Source organism: Rhinolophus sinicus, chromosome 13 (assembly GCF_057876585.1).
Source record: "Rhinolophus sinicus isolate RSI-liver-muscle chromosome 13, RSI-T2T, whole genome shotgun sequence".
NCBI classification, from domain to species: Eukaryota; Metazoa; Chordata; class Mammalia; order Chiroptera; family Rhinolophidae; genus Rhinolophus; species Rhinolophus sinicus.
This window is the reverse complement of record NC_142513.1, coordinates 4,294,277-4,310,124: the sequence shown is the minus strand read 5'-3', so window position 1 is coordinate 4,310,124 and position 15,848 is coordinate 4,294,277. Positions and strand designations below refer to the sequence as shown.

The 15,848-nt window shown below is 47.1% G+C and overlaps 1 long non-coding RNA gene across 1 annotated transcript; it reads left to right on the top strand.

The window, feature by feature from the left end:
• Nucleotides 1–1,702: 1,702 nt before the first annotated feature.
• On the top strand, nucleotides 1,703–13,227 carry LOC148756008 (uncharacterized). Its single transcript, XR_016018144.1, has 3 exons — nucleotides 1,703–1,827; nucleotides 4,448–4,722; nucleotides 11,075–13,227. It is a non-coding gene; the product is annotated as an uncharacterized LOC148756008 (long non-coding RNA).
• The last annotated feature ends 2,621 nt before the right edge of the window (nucleotides 13,228–15,848 follow it).

Sequence of the window (15,848 nt, the reverse complement as noted above, 5' to 3'; positions counted from 1 at the left end):
TGCTACTGGCAGGGTGACTGCTCTCCATTGCTGTCGGTGCCAGGCTGGGACTTCCCCTCCCGCCCAGTCACAGTGCGAAGGCCTCTGGTGCCTGTGTGTGGACACACGGAGCTCTCCAGCCAGGGTTTCCGAGCTGTCCCGCTGTCCCCTGCACGTGGCTGTCTGGGTCCTGCCCGCCTGGAGAATTCCTTTCTCCAAGCCTTGTCCAGATGTCTCCTGGGGTTTTCTCAGCCCACTCTTATCCTTCCAGACCCATTTGAAGATTCACTGGTGATGACCAGCTCAGCTCCTTGCAGGTTTTCCCTCAATCTTTTTGGCCTCCACACCATGAATTTGAACTTGACTTTGTTATCTAGTTGACAATAACTAGTATTTTTCAGCCCTCCAGAAAGCTTCTGTGTATAATATCTCATTTAATTTCCACACTATCCCTGCCAGGTGGTGGTGTGAGGGTCACTGGCTCCATTTCACAGGGAAACTGAGGCCACCAGAGCTTAGGCCGCCGCCCAAAGCCACATAGCCAGTAGGGGACAGAAGTGAGGTTTATAAGCAGGGCAGAGTCATTTCTGAGCCTGTGTTTGTTCCATGCAGCTGCCTGGAAACCTTCTGGAACCCTTCAAGCAGGGTTGGGCTAAGGTAAGGCAAGTGAGGCATTTCCATTGGGCACAGAAAACGCTGTCATCAAGATAAATACTATTTTAATGAACATTTTTTTAATCAAAACCAATGCAAAAAAAGTCCACAATGTACAAAATATGAAAATGTTCAACAAAGACCGCAGCCCTGCACTGGCTCACTCTCCTGGCCCTGGCACCGGCCCTGGTGCCAATGAACATTATTTACCAAAATGGATGGGGGCTGGTGGGCTGGAGTTTACCTATTTGAATTGCCAAATCTAAAGCTTCCAGTATTGCTGCTTGCCACCCCACCAAGTTTTTATTGTGTAAACCTTACAGCATGCAGGGAAGGTGAAAGGATTTCATACCGTATGAAGCCCGTGGTGCAGGCCCTGTTTTTTCTGGGACTGCAAGCACCTCAAGGGTATGGGCAGGACATGGGGGCGCCCGTGACTATGCTCCCCCATCAGAATCTGCACTTCACCGAGACCCCCAGGGCGTCGTGGGCACAGTGAGGCTTAGAAGCTCCCGCCTGACGCAGGCTTTTGTTCACTCTGGTAATCCAGCCTGCACAGAGGAGGTGCCTAGTACACATTTGGGGAATGAAGGGACACCAGCCCCCTCCCCTCCACTGGGTTCAGTGCTCTCCTGGACAATGCCCATCAGGGGTTAACCTGAGGGCTCAGAGCTTGGATTTGCATGCATTTTGACTGAGGACCTGGGCAACTGCCACGCAAATGTCAAGGAAATGGGCCCTTAGGTCTGGGAGAGGCACAGATGGAGCTTGTGGAGCAGGGTCTAGCTTTACTCCCTGCAGCCTCTCCCACCTGTGCACACCGTCCTATTTATAGCCAATGGGTGCCCTGCCCCGACTCTCCCCAGACAATCGCCAGGAGGAACGTTCTGGGCTTCTTGAATTCCCCCCGGCACCCCCTGTCCCACAGCTCAGTGCTAGATGATAAAGGAAAGCCAAGCCAGCACTGACCTGGCCCGGCTCTCAGACCTTTGCTACCAGTCCTGTAAAAATAGCCTGCTTCCAGCTATTTTGAGTCATGGAAAGCCTCGGGGAGACACACTGTTCTCAGGAGGACCGAGAGGAAACCCAGAGCAGCTCACCCACAGGGGACATGGACGCCTGCAGCAAATCCAGCCGCAGACCCCCATTTTCCAGCAAATGGAAATGTTCCTAAAAGCTGCAAATGAGTGGCCAGTATGTAAGAACAATGGGGAATGTTCACATGAAAATGAGGTCCCTTCTTCTCTCTACTGGCCTGACCCAGGAGGCCTTTGAGCTTGTGGCCCTTGGATGACTTGATCCCTGGGGGCGGGGGTACTTGCTGGGGGAGGGTCTTTGCATGAATACTGGTCACAAACTAGCTAGGTGGATAGGGCTGCCAGAGTTCTCACGGGTAAGATGAGAAGGTGCAGCTGCGGTGTGAGGTCCCTTTAAAAATCCCACCCCATCCCAGCTGAAATGTTTTCTCTTCTGTGTAAATACCTCTCCCTTCAAATGAACGCAGTCTCTCAAAGTCCCTCTCTTTTTCCATTAAAAAAATGTTCATAGAAAATTTAAGGACATTTTTATAAAGGTGAGGGAGGGGTCACTGTAACCCCACCACCATGGCTCAGCCGGGTTCCGTTTTGCACCAGAGTTCAACAGCAGGTGCTGCGCCTTAAAAGGATCAGGACAAAAACGGGGGCTGTTAATGCTTGTGCCAGTTAGCTGCTGGTGCTGCCCTGCGATGCCCAGGTGGACAGCAGCAGTTTTCCGGGGATTCTTAGCTCCGTTGACAAGGTGTGCAGAGGTATTGGTGGCCTGGGTTCGCCAGCTTCTTTCTCCTACTAGGGAGCCTCAGTTTCCCCATCTGTAAAATGGGGGTGGTGACCTACCTCACAGGTGGTTGTGTAGACTCAGTGGATTCCCGCGGAGGGTTTAGTCCACGTTGCCTCCTTCCGTAGCTTGGCTCCCCTACTGCTCACTATTTCCGTTGTTTTAATACTATTTTGCTATCCCGAAGAGCAATACGATCCAACACCCACAATCTTCCTCTCTTTCCTTCCTTGCCCTGCCCTCTCTCCCTCCTTCTTCTCTTGTGACCTTAGGTTAGGTTCTTGGAAGCAAAGTGGCATGACTTTTTTTGGCAGATCTGGCTTCAAGGTCAAGCAGCCTGTTCAGCGCCAGGCTGAGTGTGAGGACAACCAGCTCAGCCAGGGTGGTGATTTCTGGGGGAGGGGGGAGCTGAAGATCTCTGAGCCCCCACCCCCACCAGACCTTGGCCTGACCTCCCCTCTGGACAAGGAGCCCCTTTGCATATGCAAAGGGGCGGCTCTGCCTCCCAGGCCTCATGGGGCCCCATTCTGCCACCTTCTCTGGAAAGGGAGGCTAAAGCCACTGGGTGGGGGTGGGGGTACACGTCCATCGAGTTAGGGATCCCCCATCACGGACTGGAGAGGAGCCTGCATCCCCTGGGGGGGTGGAGAGACACAAATGGCTTTCACTTCCTCCTTCCCGCCTTCCCTTTTCCTCCTCTCTTTCCCCTCTCACTTCCCTTTCCTTCTGGCTCTCCCTCCCTCCTTCTATTCTTTCTCGTTTATCTTCTTCGCCCCTCCCCCCTCCCCTCCCTTCCGGTTCTCACCCATCCCCCTCATGTCCAGGACAGTCATAGCTGGCCCGGTGCCCAACAGGGGTTTGGAGTGGGTGTCATTTATCTCTTCTGACCCTGGAGTATGCCCTGCAGGTGGGGTGGAGCCAGTCACAGGGACCCCCATTTCTGGGCCGACCTCACTCTCCATCTGCTTTTACAGATGAGTCAGGGGTAGCAGGGCCTGCCAGTGAGATGAGGCTGGGGGTCCTGCTGTCCCTCTTGCTCCTGAGTCGCCAGGACCTTCTCCCGAGTGATGCTCAAGTGGGAGCGAGCGGTAGGAGGGTGGGCCCGGGGCGTTTTCATGCCTCCCCACTAGTGCCAGCCGTGCAGGGCTCTGAGGCCGGCAGGGAGCAGCCCCCCGCCCTGCCCCCAGTGAGTCAGAGGCCCTGGCCAGGTGTCCCTTTCCCAAGCAGCCCACAGAGGTGGCACCCGCTTCCAGGATCATGAAGACACCTGGCTGGAGGGGGGGGGGGGGGTCCTGGAATGGGAGATGGTTCCTGAGGGTCCATGTTGCATCTTATGCTCTCCTCTCCCCCACCCTGTGTGGTGGCGTCTGAGGCCAGGTGGGGTCTTGGAGGCCACCCAAACTGCACCCCAATAGTTGGGATCCCCCTCCACCTGAGGGCTCACAGGAGGCAATGGCAGAGGAGAGGCTTTTCACTGTGGGAGGCTCACCTGTTCCCCAGCAGTTCTGACCGAGTAATAAGGGAGACCTTTGGGCCTCTTCATCTATGACATTGGTGATCATTCTACCCACCTCAGGTGCCACTGCGATGGGGCCGCCACAGGCATCTCCACTCCCACCTCCCGGCCTTTGCACACACTACTCCCCTGCTTGGTGTCTCTCTCTCATGATTCAGCACCTTTGTTCAAATGTCAAATTCTTGGACCACCTTTTGAGAAACCATATGAAACCCCTGCTCCCCCCCTAGTGCTCCCTAAACCCCGCCCCCCCCCTTTATTTTCCTCCACAGCATGGCCCACCATCTGCCCCACCAGCTTTTCACTTATTTCTGTTTGGTCTGTTTCTGCCATTAGACTGTAAGCTCTGCCAAGGTCGAGGGTCTCAGGGTGTTTTGTCCCCAGCACCTAGAGTAGGACCCTGCACACAAGAGGTGCGCTGTGAATATCTGTGGACTCGAACAATACATTTAATAAATGGTTTGGCTTCTTTCTCATCACTAGTGACAAGACCACGCTTTGATCTTGCTCCTGAGTCGCCAGGACCTTCAGATATGGGTGCCTCCCCACAGAAGGAAGGAGCAGCAGAAGGAGAAGGACGGGAACCACTCAGAGCAGCCAGGAGGGGGCTCCAGAGGCGGCAGCAGCCCAGCCTTGTGCGAATAGAGGAAGCGAAAGAGTCCGGAGTCGGCCCTGCATTGGTCTAAGGACCCACACTGTCGCCATGAAGGATTGCCTGAGTGCTGGAAGCTTCCAGAAGTGTCCAGGTAACCCCTCAGGTATGTGCGGCAGGAAGTGGACGTGTGGGCAGCAAAGGCCCATTATTACAGTCCTGTGCGTTTTGCATTTTGTTATTGCCTCACAATCCTCTCGGTGTGGGGACCGCTGGGGATGGACGTCAGCTCCACGGCCCTAGGCTTCAGACCTCCATCTCTCTTCTCTCTTCTCTCTTCTCTCTTCTCTCTTCTCTCTTCTCTCTTCTCTCTTCTCTCTTCTCTCTTCTCTCTTCTCTCTTCTCTCTTCTCTCTTCTCTCTTCTCTCTTCTCTCTTCTCTCTTCTCTCTTCTCTCTTCTCTCTTCTCTCTTCTCTCTTCTCTCTTCTCTCTTCTCTCTTCTCTCTTCTCTCTTCTCTCTTCTCTCTTCTCTCTTCTCTCTTCTCTCTTCTCTCTTCTCTCTTCTCTCTTCTCTCTTCTCTCTTCTCTCTTCTCTCTTCTCTCTTCTCTCTTCTCTCTTCTCTCTTCTCTCTTCTCTCTTCTCTCTCTCTCTCTCGGCCCTGAGGAGATCTGACTCTCAGTGAGTGTCTGAAAATGCCCTGGCTTGGGGCCCTGGCTGCTGGCCAGACTTCCACCCCCGAGGGTCTGGTGTTACTGGTCTCGGTACAGCTTGCACACTAAGAGCTGTTAAAGTTCCCTGCGGAATTCGAATGCACAACCCAACTTGAAGATCACTGTGTGAATGGATTTTTGTGAATTGAAATAATGTTAGCTGTCCTTTACTAAGCATCTTCTGTATACTGGATATTTGTTAGCAAATGTCACAAACTGAGCTCCCTCCAGGGACTAGGCGGGCCATGTAATTAAAAGAAGCAAACTGAGTGAGTGCAATAGGGACTGGTGGGGACTGTGTGAGCTGGGGAACCATGGTCTGCCCTAAAGGGGCAGCCACAACTCCGTGTGGTGTTGGTCGTCACATCAACAACTAATTCTGATTTTTAAAGGGGCGGGTAGGGATGGGAGAGGACCGATCCTGCCCTTTGTTTGGCTGTATCAGCAGGTGGCTAGTTCGAGGTCTGGGCTTCGGGCCCATTCTCTTTTTTCCTCACTGCCTATCCATGGAAGTTAGACATTATCACTCTTTTTAGAGATGAGGAAACAGAGGTGAAGTGGTTCACTCATGGGTGCTGTTGTTGGCAGATTAACGACCCCTCAAAGAGGCCCCCGCCTTCATCCCTATAACCTGTGATATGTCACGCGGCAAGGGCAATTAAGGTTGTGGATATAATTAAGGTAGCTAATCAGCTGACTTTCAGATGGGGACATTATCCTGGGTTATCCCGATGGGCCCATTGCAAGGATCCTTTAAACGTGGAAGAAGGCGGTGAGGAGTCAGTGTCAGAATGAGAAAGACCGGCCTTTCTTGACTTTGATGACTGAAGAAGAGGCCACAAGCCAGGGAGTGCAGGTGGCCTCTACACACCAGAAAAGGCAGCGAGTCTCCCCTGGAGCCTCCAGGAGGAAGACAGCCCAACCAACACCTTAATTTTAGCGCAGTGACACCCATTTCTGACCTCCAGAACTGTAAGGGGACAAATGTGTGATGTTTCAAGCCACTAAACTGTGGCTCCCGCTGTGGGCTCAGTGTGCGTCCTGTGTAAGCCGTGGGCTCCGTTTGGGCCACATGTGTGTGTGACTGGCCATGGGGGGTGGCAGGTGGGGGCAAGGAAGGAGGCACTGGTTTCTCCCAGGTGTGCACTTACTGTGGAGAAAAGTTTGGAAAAGTAGTAACTTTTACCCTTTTACAGTCCATCTGAGATGGCTTTGACCTTGGACTTCACCACCCCCTCACATGGAGGATGCTTTGTTCACAGTTCAGCCCAGTGTTATTCCATGTGATATTTAAACCACTTGCAGCCACGACGGGATTATCCCCAGTCTATAGATGAAATAATGATAATAATTGAAAACATTCCCTCAGCACTCACTAAGTACCAGGGTCTGTGCCAAGCAGAGTTTCCTGTATTATCTCATTTCACGATCTTAAGAGTCCAAGAGATGGGCAGTCTTACAGACGGGGAAACTAAGGCACTGAGAGGTTCAGTACCCCATCTCTCAGATGAGGAAATGCAGCTCAGAGGCAGGAACTAGTTTGGCACCCCTGGGAGGCAGTTGCTGGAATCCGAGGCCAGGTTGGTTTTCCCCAGTCTATGCTCTTTCTTCTGTCATCTGATTAAACAATAATTCCAGATTTTAATTTCCCCCCAAACACCACCTTCCTCACTGCCAGCGTGCTGAGCACATGGAAGTGGGAGAAGTGAGGAAAAACTCAGCTTCTCCTGGTGGAGGCTGGTTACTCTGGTAGGTGTCCTCGCAAGTCCACATTGCTTTGCAGAGAGGGACTTCAGGGGTGAAAGATGGCTGTTTTGCGTCTAAATCAGATTTAGAAAGCCTCACGCTGTGAGTTGTGCTACTTAGAAATGCTGCACATTATTAGGTTGCTTTTGCCATTTGGTAAAGAATTTAAATCCCCCATCAAGTAAATGAAGTGCTATTAGTTTAAAGGAATGGTCTTGAATATCCACTTCTTTCTAAATAAAGCCTCAGGAGGACAAAAGGGACATGTGGAAGTTACAGGTTAATTTTCGTGTGTGCTTGTAAAATTCCAGGACGTATGCAAATGAGGACAAACACTGAAGTATGGATATTTACTTAAACTTGCTGCGAGGCTGCCACTTTTTAACTCATTTGAAAAGTCAAATACATTTAAGAAAAACACTGCTATGGCAAGTGGAAAACACTATCACTTGCCAAACACCGTAATAAAATCACCATTATTGTCAGTGACATTTTGAGCATTTCCTCTGTGGCGGGCACTGCTGGAATGCTTTCCAAACGGTGGTGTCATTTTGCGAAGCTGGTACCATTATTCCCATCTTGCAGATGTGGAAACAGGTGAAATCCTTCTTTCAGATTGTTAACAATAGGGGTGTCCACTGAAGACATGAAATTTACTTTAATCCATCGTTTTGATGTGCCTGAATCGCCACCTTCTCCTCCCTTCTTCCCTTATTTCACTTAGCTCCTGTTCATCCTTCAAAATTCAGAAACTTGGTCCAGCATCACGGCTCCCCACCCCCCCAGCCTTGGCTGGTGAATGCACTCTCCTTTCCCCACCATGGTCTGAAGCACCTACCACAGGCCTGTCAATGCACCCTTCTCCACTAGGAGACAGAGCGTCTCCTGGGAGGGGCAGAATCCCACCCCCTCCCCCTCTCCAGTGCCTTGCACACAGTAGGTGCTCAGCAAACACATGTTGAAGAAACAGATGAGCGAATGAATGAAGCAAATGCAGAAAGCAAATTCAGATTCAAAGTCCAGCATAGCAGAGTCTCCCCACCTCGAGAGCCGATAGAGATAGTCCGTGTCTTTCTTCTTAGTAGTGATGTGTCTATTTTAAGGTGCCGCTGTTCTGAGCCTCTTTCTGCATCTACAAAATGGGGATACTGGTAGAAAGGGTGCACGCTGCACCTGCCTCCGGGGGTGTTTCCAGGATTAAGTGAGTTGACATTGTGGAGTATGAGAATCGTACTGGGCACAGAGCAGTGTTGATAACAATAAGATTCTGTATCATCGTGACCTATATTATCGATTTCTCCATATATCATTACTATTTATGACAAGTGCTGTAAAGTTTTATTTAAAAATCAGCATATTTGGTTATATTAATATAGTGAGTTGAAAATAAGTCAGTGTCTGCCCGGGGGGGTATCCAGGTATGGTCCAAATCCTGAGGTGGTTTTGAACGATGGGGTAACACGACCATGGGGGGAAAGTAACTCAATTTGGGGCAGCTTCTGTAACCATTCCTGGTCACCTGGGGACAGGCACCACTGCCTCCCTTGTGACCTGGGCTGTGGGTGTCGTGTTAGAGGCACAGGCTCCCTGCAGGAGACCTGAATAGGCTTTGTCAAGGACCCCGGATGCAGATGTGCTGCCATCCGGGCTTTCCCACCTTGCCTGCTCTGAGTATGCAGCCTCCACCCCAGACGCGGGCTGGTATTTTTAGCACAGACGCACCCTGCACCGCCTCCTACACTCTGACCAAATTTAGAAATCTCAAGAGGTCTTTGCACTTCCATGCCCCCAGTAGGAGCAATGAATGGAAAGGCCCCCAAGCTGCCAGCGCAGCCTGAGCCAACCCTGACGTTTGCGGGACTCTGTCTACTGACTGGTAGAGAAGACCAAGATTTATCGCACAGTGAGAAAAAGCGAGTTGCAGAATCACGTGTGTGGTCCGAGTCTACTTCCGCAAAAGCAACCCTTGCCCCCTCCCCCGCATGTGTATCTGAGACCTCACAGCCCGGAGAGGGTGTGGGAAGAGCCTTGCTAGGCGGCTAACAATGGCAATGCGGGGTGGGGGTGGGAGGGCCCAGGGGGTGGTGTTGGAGGCTGGAGAGATGAGTAACTCTGCCTTTATGCAAAGGTGTATATTTACTGTTTAAAACAGGTGTGTATGACTTCTTAAATTTGAAAATCTTGAACACCAGAAAGTTTATATCCTGAGATTGAAAAGCCTCAAACCCCATTGCTCATACGGGATTCCACAGTTAACCAGGGGCTTCTGAAGCTGTGTGTGGTGGCCCCTCACTGTTTCTGAGAATTGGACATCCACCCTCTCCCTTCCCTAATGTCACTCAGATGTTCCAAGAACATTGTTGCTCCCCACTGGGTGCTGACTCCACCCCGCAGCCGAGAGGGGCGTGGCCAGGGATGGCCAATGAGAGCACCGTACGCCCCCCTCCCTCACTTGCAGGCTGATGGCTGAATTGTCAGGAAATTTGCATGTCAGTTGTGAAACATGGCCAGTATTAAAATTTAGGTAGATACACTTATAATTAAATGAATTATATTAAAAACCAAGGTAATAAGTACTCAGAACTTATCACCCTCTAGTTACTTTGCTACACTTTACAGCTATCCATGCCCTTGGGGGTGTGTACTTCTTCTGTTACTGTACAGTGGAAATGCTGTGTAACCGTGTGCCCTTGTGTATCGCCTCCCAACTCCACACCGTGAACCACCCTGGTGATTTGAAACCCTGCCACGGTGGGAATAGTTACACCACAGAAACTGGCAAACGCTACAGATAGGGCTCTCCCACCCAAAGCTGTTATTAAACATTTACTAGTAAGCCTTTGAATGCAGGCCTGATAACATGTCCGGGGTCTGGTCTGCTCTTCAGGAATCCCAAGTACCATGTTTCCCTGAAAAGAAGATGTAGCTGGACAATCAGCTCTAATGCGTCTTTTGGAGCAAAAATTAATGTAAGACCTGGGGTTGTTTTAATATAATATAAGACTGGGTATAATATAATATAATATAATATAATATAATATAATATAATATAATATAATATAATACTGGATCTTATATTTTGCTCCAAAAGACACATTAGAGCTGGGTGTCCGGCTAGGTCTTATTTTTGGGGGAAACACGGTAATAGAAAGGAGAGATTGTAAGCATCTGTGGGGCAAGAGCCATACTTTATTTCTCATGGTTTCCCCCGCATCTAGCAAGGGCATTTGATTTATGTATGCTGAATTACTTGAGGAAATCAGGGTCCAGGAAGTCAAGTAGTGGGGTAGAAACCTGAGCACAGCTTTTATTTTGCTCCAGATTCCACTTAAGAAAGAATAGATAACCAGAATAAGCCCATATTTATTAAAGAAATGGAATTCGCAGTTAAAACTTTCTAACAAAGAAAACACCAGACCAGGTGGCTTCACTGGTAAACACTAACATGCAAGGAAGAAATAATCCTAATTCTATACAAACTCTTCTAGAAAATAGAAGAACAGGGAATACTTCCCGACTCATTTTGTGAGGCTAGCATTACCCTAATGCCAAAGATATTACAAGAAAAGAAAACTGTAGACCAATATTGTTTGTGACTGTAAATGAAAGAATCCTCAACAAAATATTATCAAATTCAAACCCAGCAAAATATAAAAAGAATAATACATCACGACCAAGTAAATTTTATCCTGGAATTCAAGACTGGTTCAACAATTAGAAAATCAGTCATTGTAATGACTATAGAAAAAGCATAGAATCATCTTAATGCAGAAAAAGCATTTGACAAAATTCAACATCCATTCGTGAAGAATTTTCAGCAAACTGGTAATAAAAAGAAATTTCCTCAACCCAATAAAGGGCATGTACAAAAAACCTGCAGCGAACATCAGACTTAATGGCAAAAACTCAGTGTTCTTTCTCTAAATTGGGAACAAGGCAAAGATGTCCATTCTTACCACTCCTATTCAACATCATACTGGAGGTCCTCACTAGTGCAATATGGCAAGAAAATAAAAACACATAGATTGGAGAGGGAAAAATAAAATTGTCTCTATTTGCAGATTGCATGATTACCTCTATAGAAAACACCAAGGAATCTATGAACTACCAGAACTGATGACAAGTGAGTTTAGCAAGATTGCAGGACACAAGATCAATATACAAAACTCAACTGTATTACTCCATATTAGCAATGAACAATGAGAAATAAAAAATCTAAAAATAGTACTATTTACAAATAGTACACACCCGGGGGAAAAAAAAAACATGAAACACTTTGATATAAACCCAACATCTGTACATGACCTGTATGCTGAAAATTACGAAACAAGGATGAAAGAAATCAAAGAAGACCTAAATAAATAGAGAGCTATACTGTATACTGTGTTCACAGATTGGAAGATTCAATGTTGTTAAACCGTTAAATTCTTCCCAAACAATCTATAAATTCTTCCCTCCTCCAAACCCAGCAACATTTTCTTGTACAAGTCAACAGGTGTATTTGAAAGTTTATATAGAAAGGTAAAAGATCTAGAAAAACCAAAACAATTTTGGAAAGGAAGAACAAAGTTGGAGGACTCATATTTTCTGATTTTGATGCTAAAGCTACAGTAATCAAGACAGTGTGGCTGATGAAAGCCTGGATCAGTGCAACAGAATGGTATCCAGAAATAGATCCCCACACGTGTGGCCAATTTACTTTCAGCGCAGCTTCAAAGGGAATTAGATGGACAAAGAATGTTTTCTCAATAAATGGCACTGGAACAATTGTCATCCACATGCAAAAAAATGAACCTCAACCCACACCTTGATCATAAACAAAATTTGACTCAAAATGGATCACAGACTTAAAAGCAAAACATAAAATCATAAAACTTCTAGAAGCAGACCTAGGAAAATATCTTTGTGATTTGAGTTATGCAAAGATTTCTTATATATGACACGAAAACTAATGATTCATTGATGGGGAAAAAAAAAGGATAAATAAATAAACTTTAAAAAAACCTGCTCTTTGAAAAGCACTGTTAAGAGAAGGAAAAGAAAAGACATACTGGGAGAAAATATTTGCAAAACATGTGTCTGATAAGGAACTTGTGTTTGTGGGCGAAGAGGGACAAGGGATTAAGAAGTACCAATTGGTAGTTACAAAATAGTCATGGGGATGTAAAGTACAGCACAGGGAATATAGTCAATGATAGGGTAATAACTATGTAGGGTGTTAGATGGGTACTTGATTTATCAGAATGATAACTTTGTAAGTTACATAGATGTCTAATCACTGTGTTATACACCTGAAATGAATATAAAATTGTACGTCAACTGTAATTGGAAAATAAAAAAATAATAAAAAAGAACTTGTGTCCAGAATCTGTAATAACTTTCAAATAACCCAATTTTAAAAATGGTTAAAAGATTTGACCAGACATTTCACCAAAGAAGATATGCAGATGGCAAACAAGCCCGTGGAAAAATTTTCATAGTCCCTAGTTATTAGTAAAATGGAAATTAAAATCACAATGAGATATCAGTACACACCTACTAGGACAGCTGAAAACAAAACAAATGCAACAAAACACACCCTGACAATTCCACGTGTAGTGGGTACGTGGGGCAGCTGGCGAACAGAATGGTTCAAGCACTCTGGGGACAGGTTTGGCAGTTTCTTATAAAGTTAAACATACATCTACTCTATGACCCAGAAATCTCACCTCAAGAGAAATGAAAATATAGGTTTGCACAAAGCCTGTACACACCTGTTTATGACAGGTTTACTCATAATCCTCCCCGAGTGGGGACAACTCAAATGTCCTTGAACTGGTGCATGGATAAACAAGCTGTGGAGTGTCTGTCCGTCCATACAATGGGATATTACTCTGCAATAAAATGAGCAAGTGAGCCACGCAACAGCAGGACGAAACCTCAAAGTCAATATGTTGAGTGAAAGAAACCAGACTCAAATACATAGTGTATGATTCCTTCTAGATGTTCTGGAAATGACAACTATAGGGACGTAAAGAAACCAGTGGTTGCTAGGGCCTGGGAGTAGGAGCCCAGTGGGATTTTGGGGTGATGGAGACACGCTGTCTTGATTGTGGTGATGGGTGCATGAGCCTTCATTTATCAGAACTTGTAGAATTGTACACTTAAAAGGGAGGATTTTACTGTATGTAAGTTATACCTCAAAAAATTTAAAAAATGTTTAAGAAAAAGAAAAAAGATGCACTGTTGGAAGATAGCACTACGAAGAATTGCAATATCCATTTCACGTAAATAAGAAGTTATGGTAAGTAAACTAATTTTCATTTGGCCAACATTCGAAGGCCCCACCTTCCCATGACTCATTTCTGATTCTTCATGGGATTAAAAAAAAAAAAAAAAAAGAGCAAGCATCTATCTGTACACATCCAACCATCCATCCAACCATCCCTGCCGAGATTATCCCGTCACAATAAATGGTAAGAATAATGTTTAAGAAGCACCAGCTGTGCTTGCTCTGAGCTGGACTGTATACTCAAAGCGGAATGTTCCTCAGACCTAGGACACAAGTATGCAAAGTCAGACACATGCATTTTCAAACGGTCCGTACTCGGCCTGACACAGCTACTGTCAGCCTGGAATAGGAACTCCTCTGCTGTCAGCAGATCCTGAGTCTTCTCGCTGTTTCTTCGCCTTGTCACGGGTTGTGCTCTGCCACTGTAACACAGCTGTCACGTTCGCACCCAGGGCACCTGAGTGTGTGATCTTGGTGCCAAACCATGGAGGAGGCCTGGCAAATTCCCCAGCATGGGTCCTATGTCACTTCCAAAGGCTCTGTCTTCTTCCATTCCCTCTGGAACAAACACCAGTAGACAGGCCGGCAGAGGGAGGCTGAGTCACTGTTTTGGGTAGAACTATCCAGAGTGAAATGCTGAGGGCTGGTTACTGAAAGCATCTTTAGTTTTTCCAACAAATGTGAAAGCAGGGAAGAAAGCATCCTGGAGAGCACGTGGTCCCCAGAGCTGGCTTTGCCACAAAACTGGAAAATGCTGGTTCTGTGAAATATGCTGATTGTTGGGTGCTACCCCCAAAATTCTAACTCCATGGGCCTGGGGGTCCAGGAGCCTGTATTTTTTCACATGGTCCCTAGGTAATCCGAACACCCTGAGAGAACTACGAACCATGGTTGTCGGGGGTCTCCAAGAAGAGGGAATTTCCCCCAAGAGTATGGGATCAGAAGATGGCCGGTGTGTTGGGTGGTGGGGCGACTCAGGAGGAGGAACCCCGCTGGCCCAGGCAGATGGAGTGACCAGGTGACCAGCCAGCGCAGGGAGCAGTGCTCAGCCAACGACAGGTCTCACTGCCCTGAGCAAGACCCAGCACTCTGCACAGGCTGCCACTGGAGCAGGAGGAACCCTAGAGGACGGGGTGTTGCCTGTAGACAACACGACTGACACTGATTGATTTAAAATAAAGTAATTCATTGTCTAGCACAGTATTTCCCATGATTACTTTACTGATCCTGCTACTTCAGGCCTTGGGCGGTAATTATAATAATTATCAGGAGGAGTCTTTTAATCAGCGACCTTTGGACTCATATACAAACTGTCATACTCCATTAACAGGAATGACAGCAGCATGCCTTTCCGCTCCTTTGGCTGCTCCTAAGAGGAACATGTCACCAGGAGTGCTATTTGCGGCCTTCCTACACAGCCCCTGTGGCCGGCTTCCAGCCGTCGCGGTTCAGTTAAGAGGTTTTTCAACTGCAGTTTTTGTCTCAACAAGCGTGGTGAGCGTCCTGTATGGTATTCTATCTTCAACTGCGGAGAAAACAATAAGCATATGTGTCTTTGAAATCCTAAATGGTGCATTCCATCAAAGACAGTGATTTAAAGTCATGAGACTCATAGTCAGTCATGTTTTTGGAAATGATACAAAAGCTACTCAAGTAGCATCGGAAACTGGGCTGCACGTAAAATCTGTTTTATCTGATACCCTCAATTAAAAATAATCGGCAATAAAAATTTGATCAGGAAAAGTGTAGAAATAGTTGACTAGGGAAGCCAAATGTCCTTAGGCTGTAATCGAACATATTAAGTATGAATAACACTGCCCATTAATGACTGATAGTCATACATCCACAGGGGCTATTCAGTAAGATTATCGACGGTTATCAAAAAATATAACATTTATACTGAAAATGACACCTGGAAATGCTTGCCATTTTCCAAAGGTAGGCTGTCGAACTTTGTAACATACACTGCTTCTGTTTGTCAGGACTGACCCCTGGGGTAGCTAATTCTTTCCGCGAGGGATCCCAACAATAGAGGCATCGCCAAGTCTTAGGTTTGTTTAAAAAGCATCCTTTATACAGTGAAACTGTTGTCAAACAACGTTGTGATTTAAACACCCTCCCCCAAAAAACAGAGATGTTCACTCGTGCAAGAGGTGTACCTTCCAGAATGATTTCCTGCTGGATCTCAAAATGATTTTAAGCTGAAGGCTTGCAAAGGTGGCTTACCCCCCCCCCCCCCCCCCCCCGCCCCCAAGCATTCTGAAACTCGGAGCCACAGAAGTGTCAGTTCCAGGTTTTATCCAGGCCCCTTTCTCAGCGTCAAGTGCAAGAAATCCTCCTGCTACTATTAAAGACAGACCGCTTTGTATTTATCTTTCTGTGTGGTGCAAAACTGAGCAAACAGCTAGAGACTGTTAAACTCGGCATTCCTGTCCTCTGTCTCCACGTCCTGGGGGGTGGGGGTGGGGGGGAAACAACTGCCCTCTTGTGGGGACTATTGTCATTGCTTCTGTCACAAATCCAAGGCATTAATAATGCACTTTAGGAACAAATGAGTTTCTCCA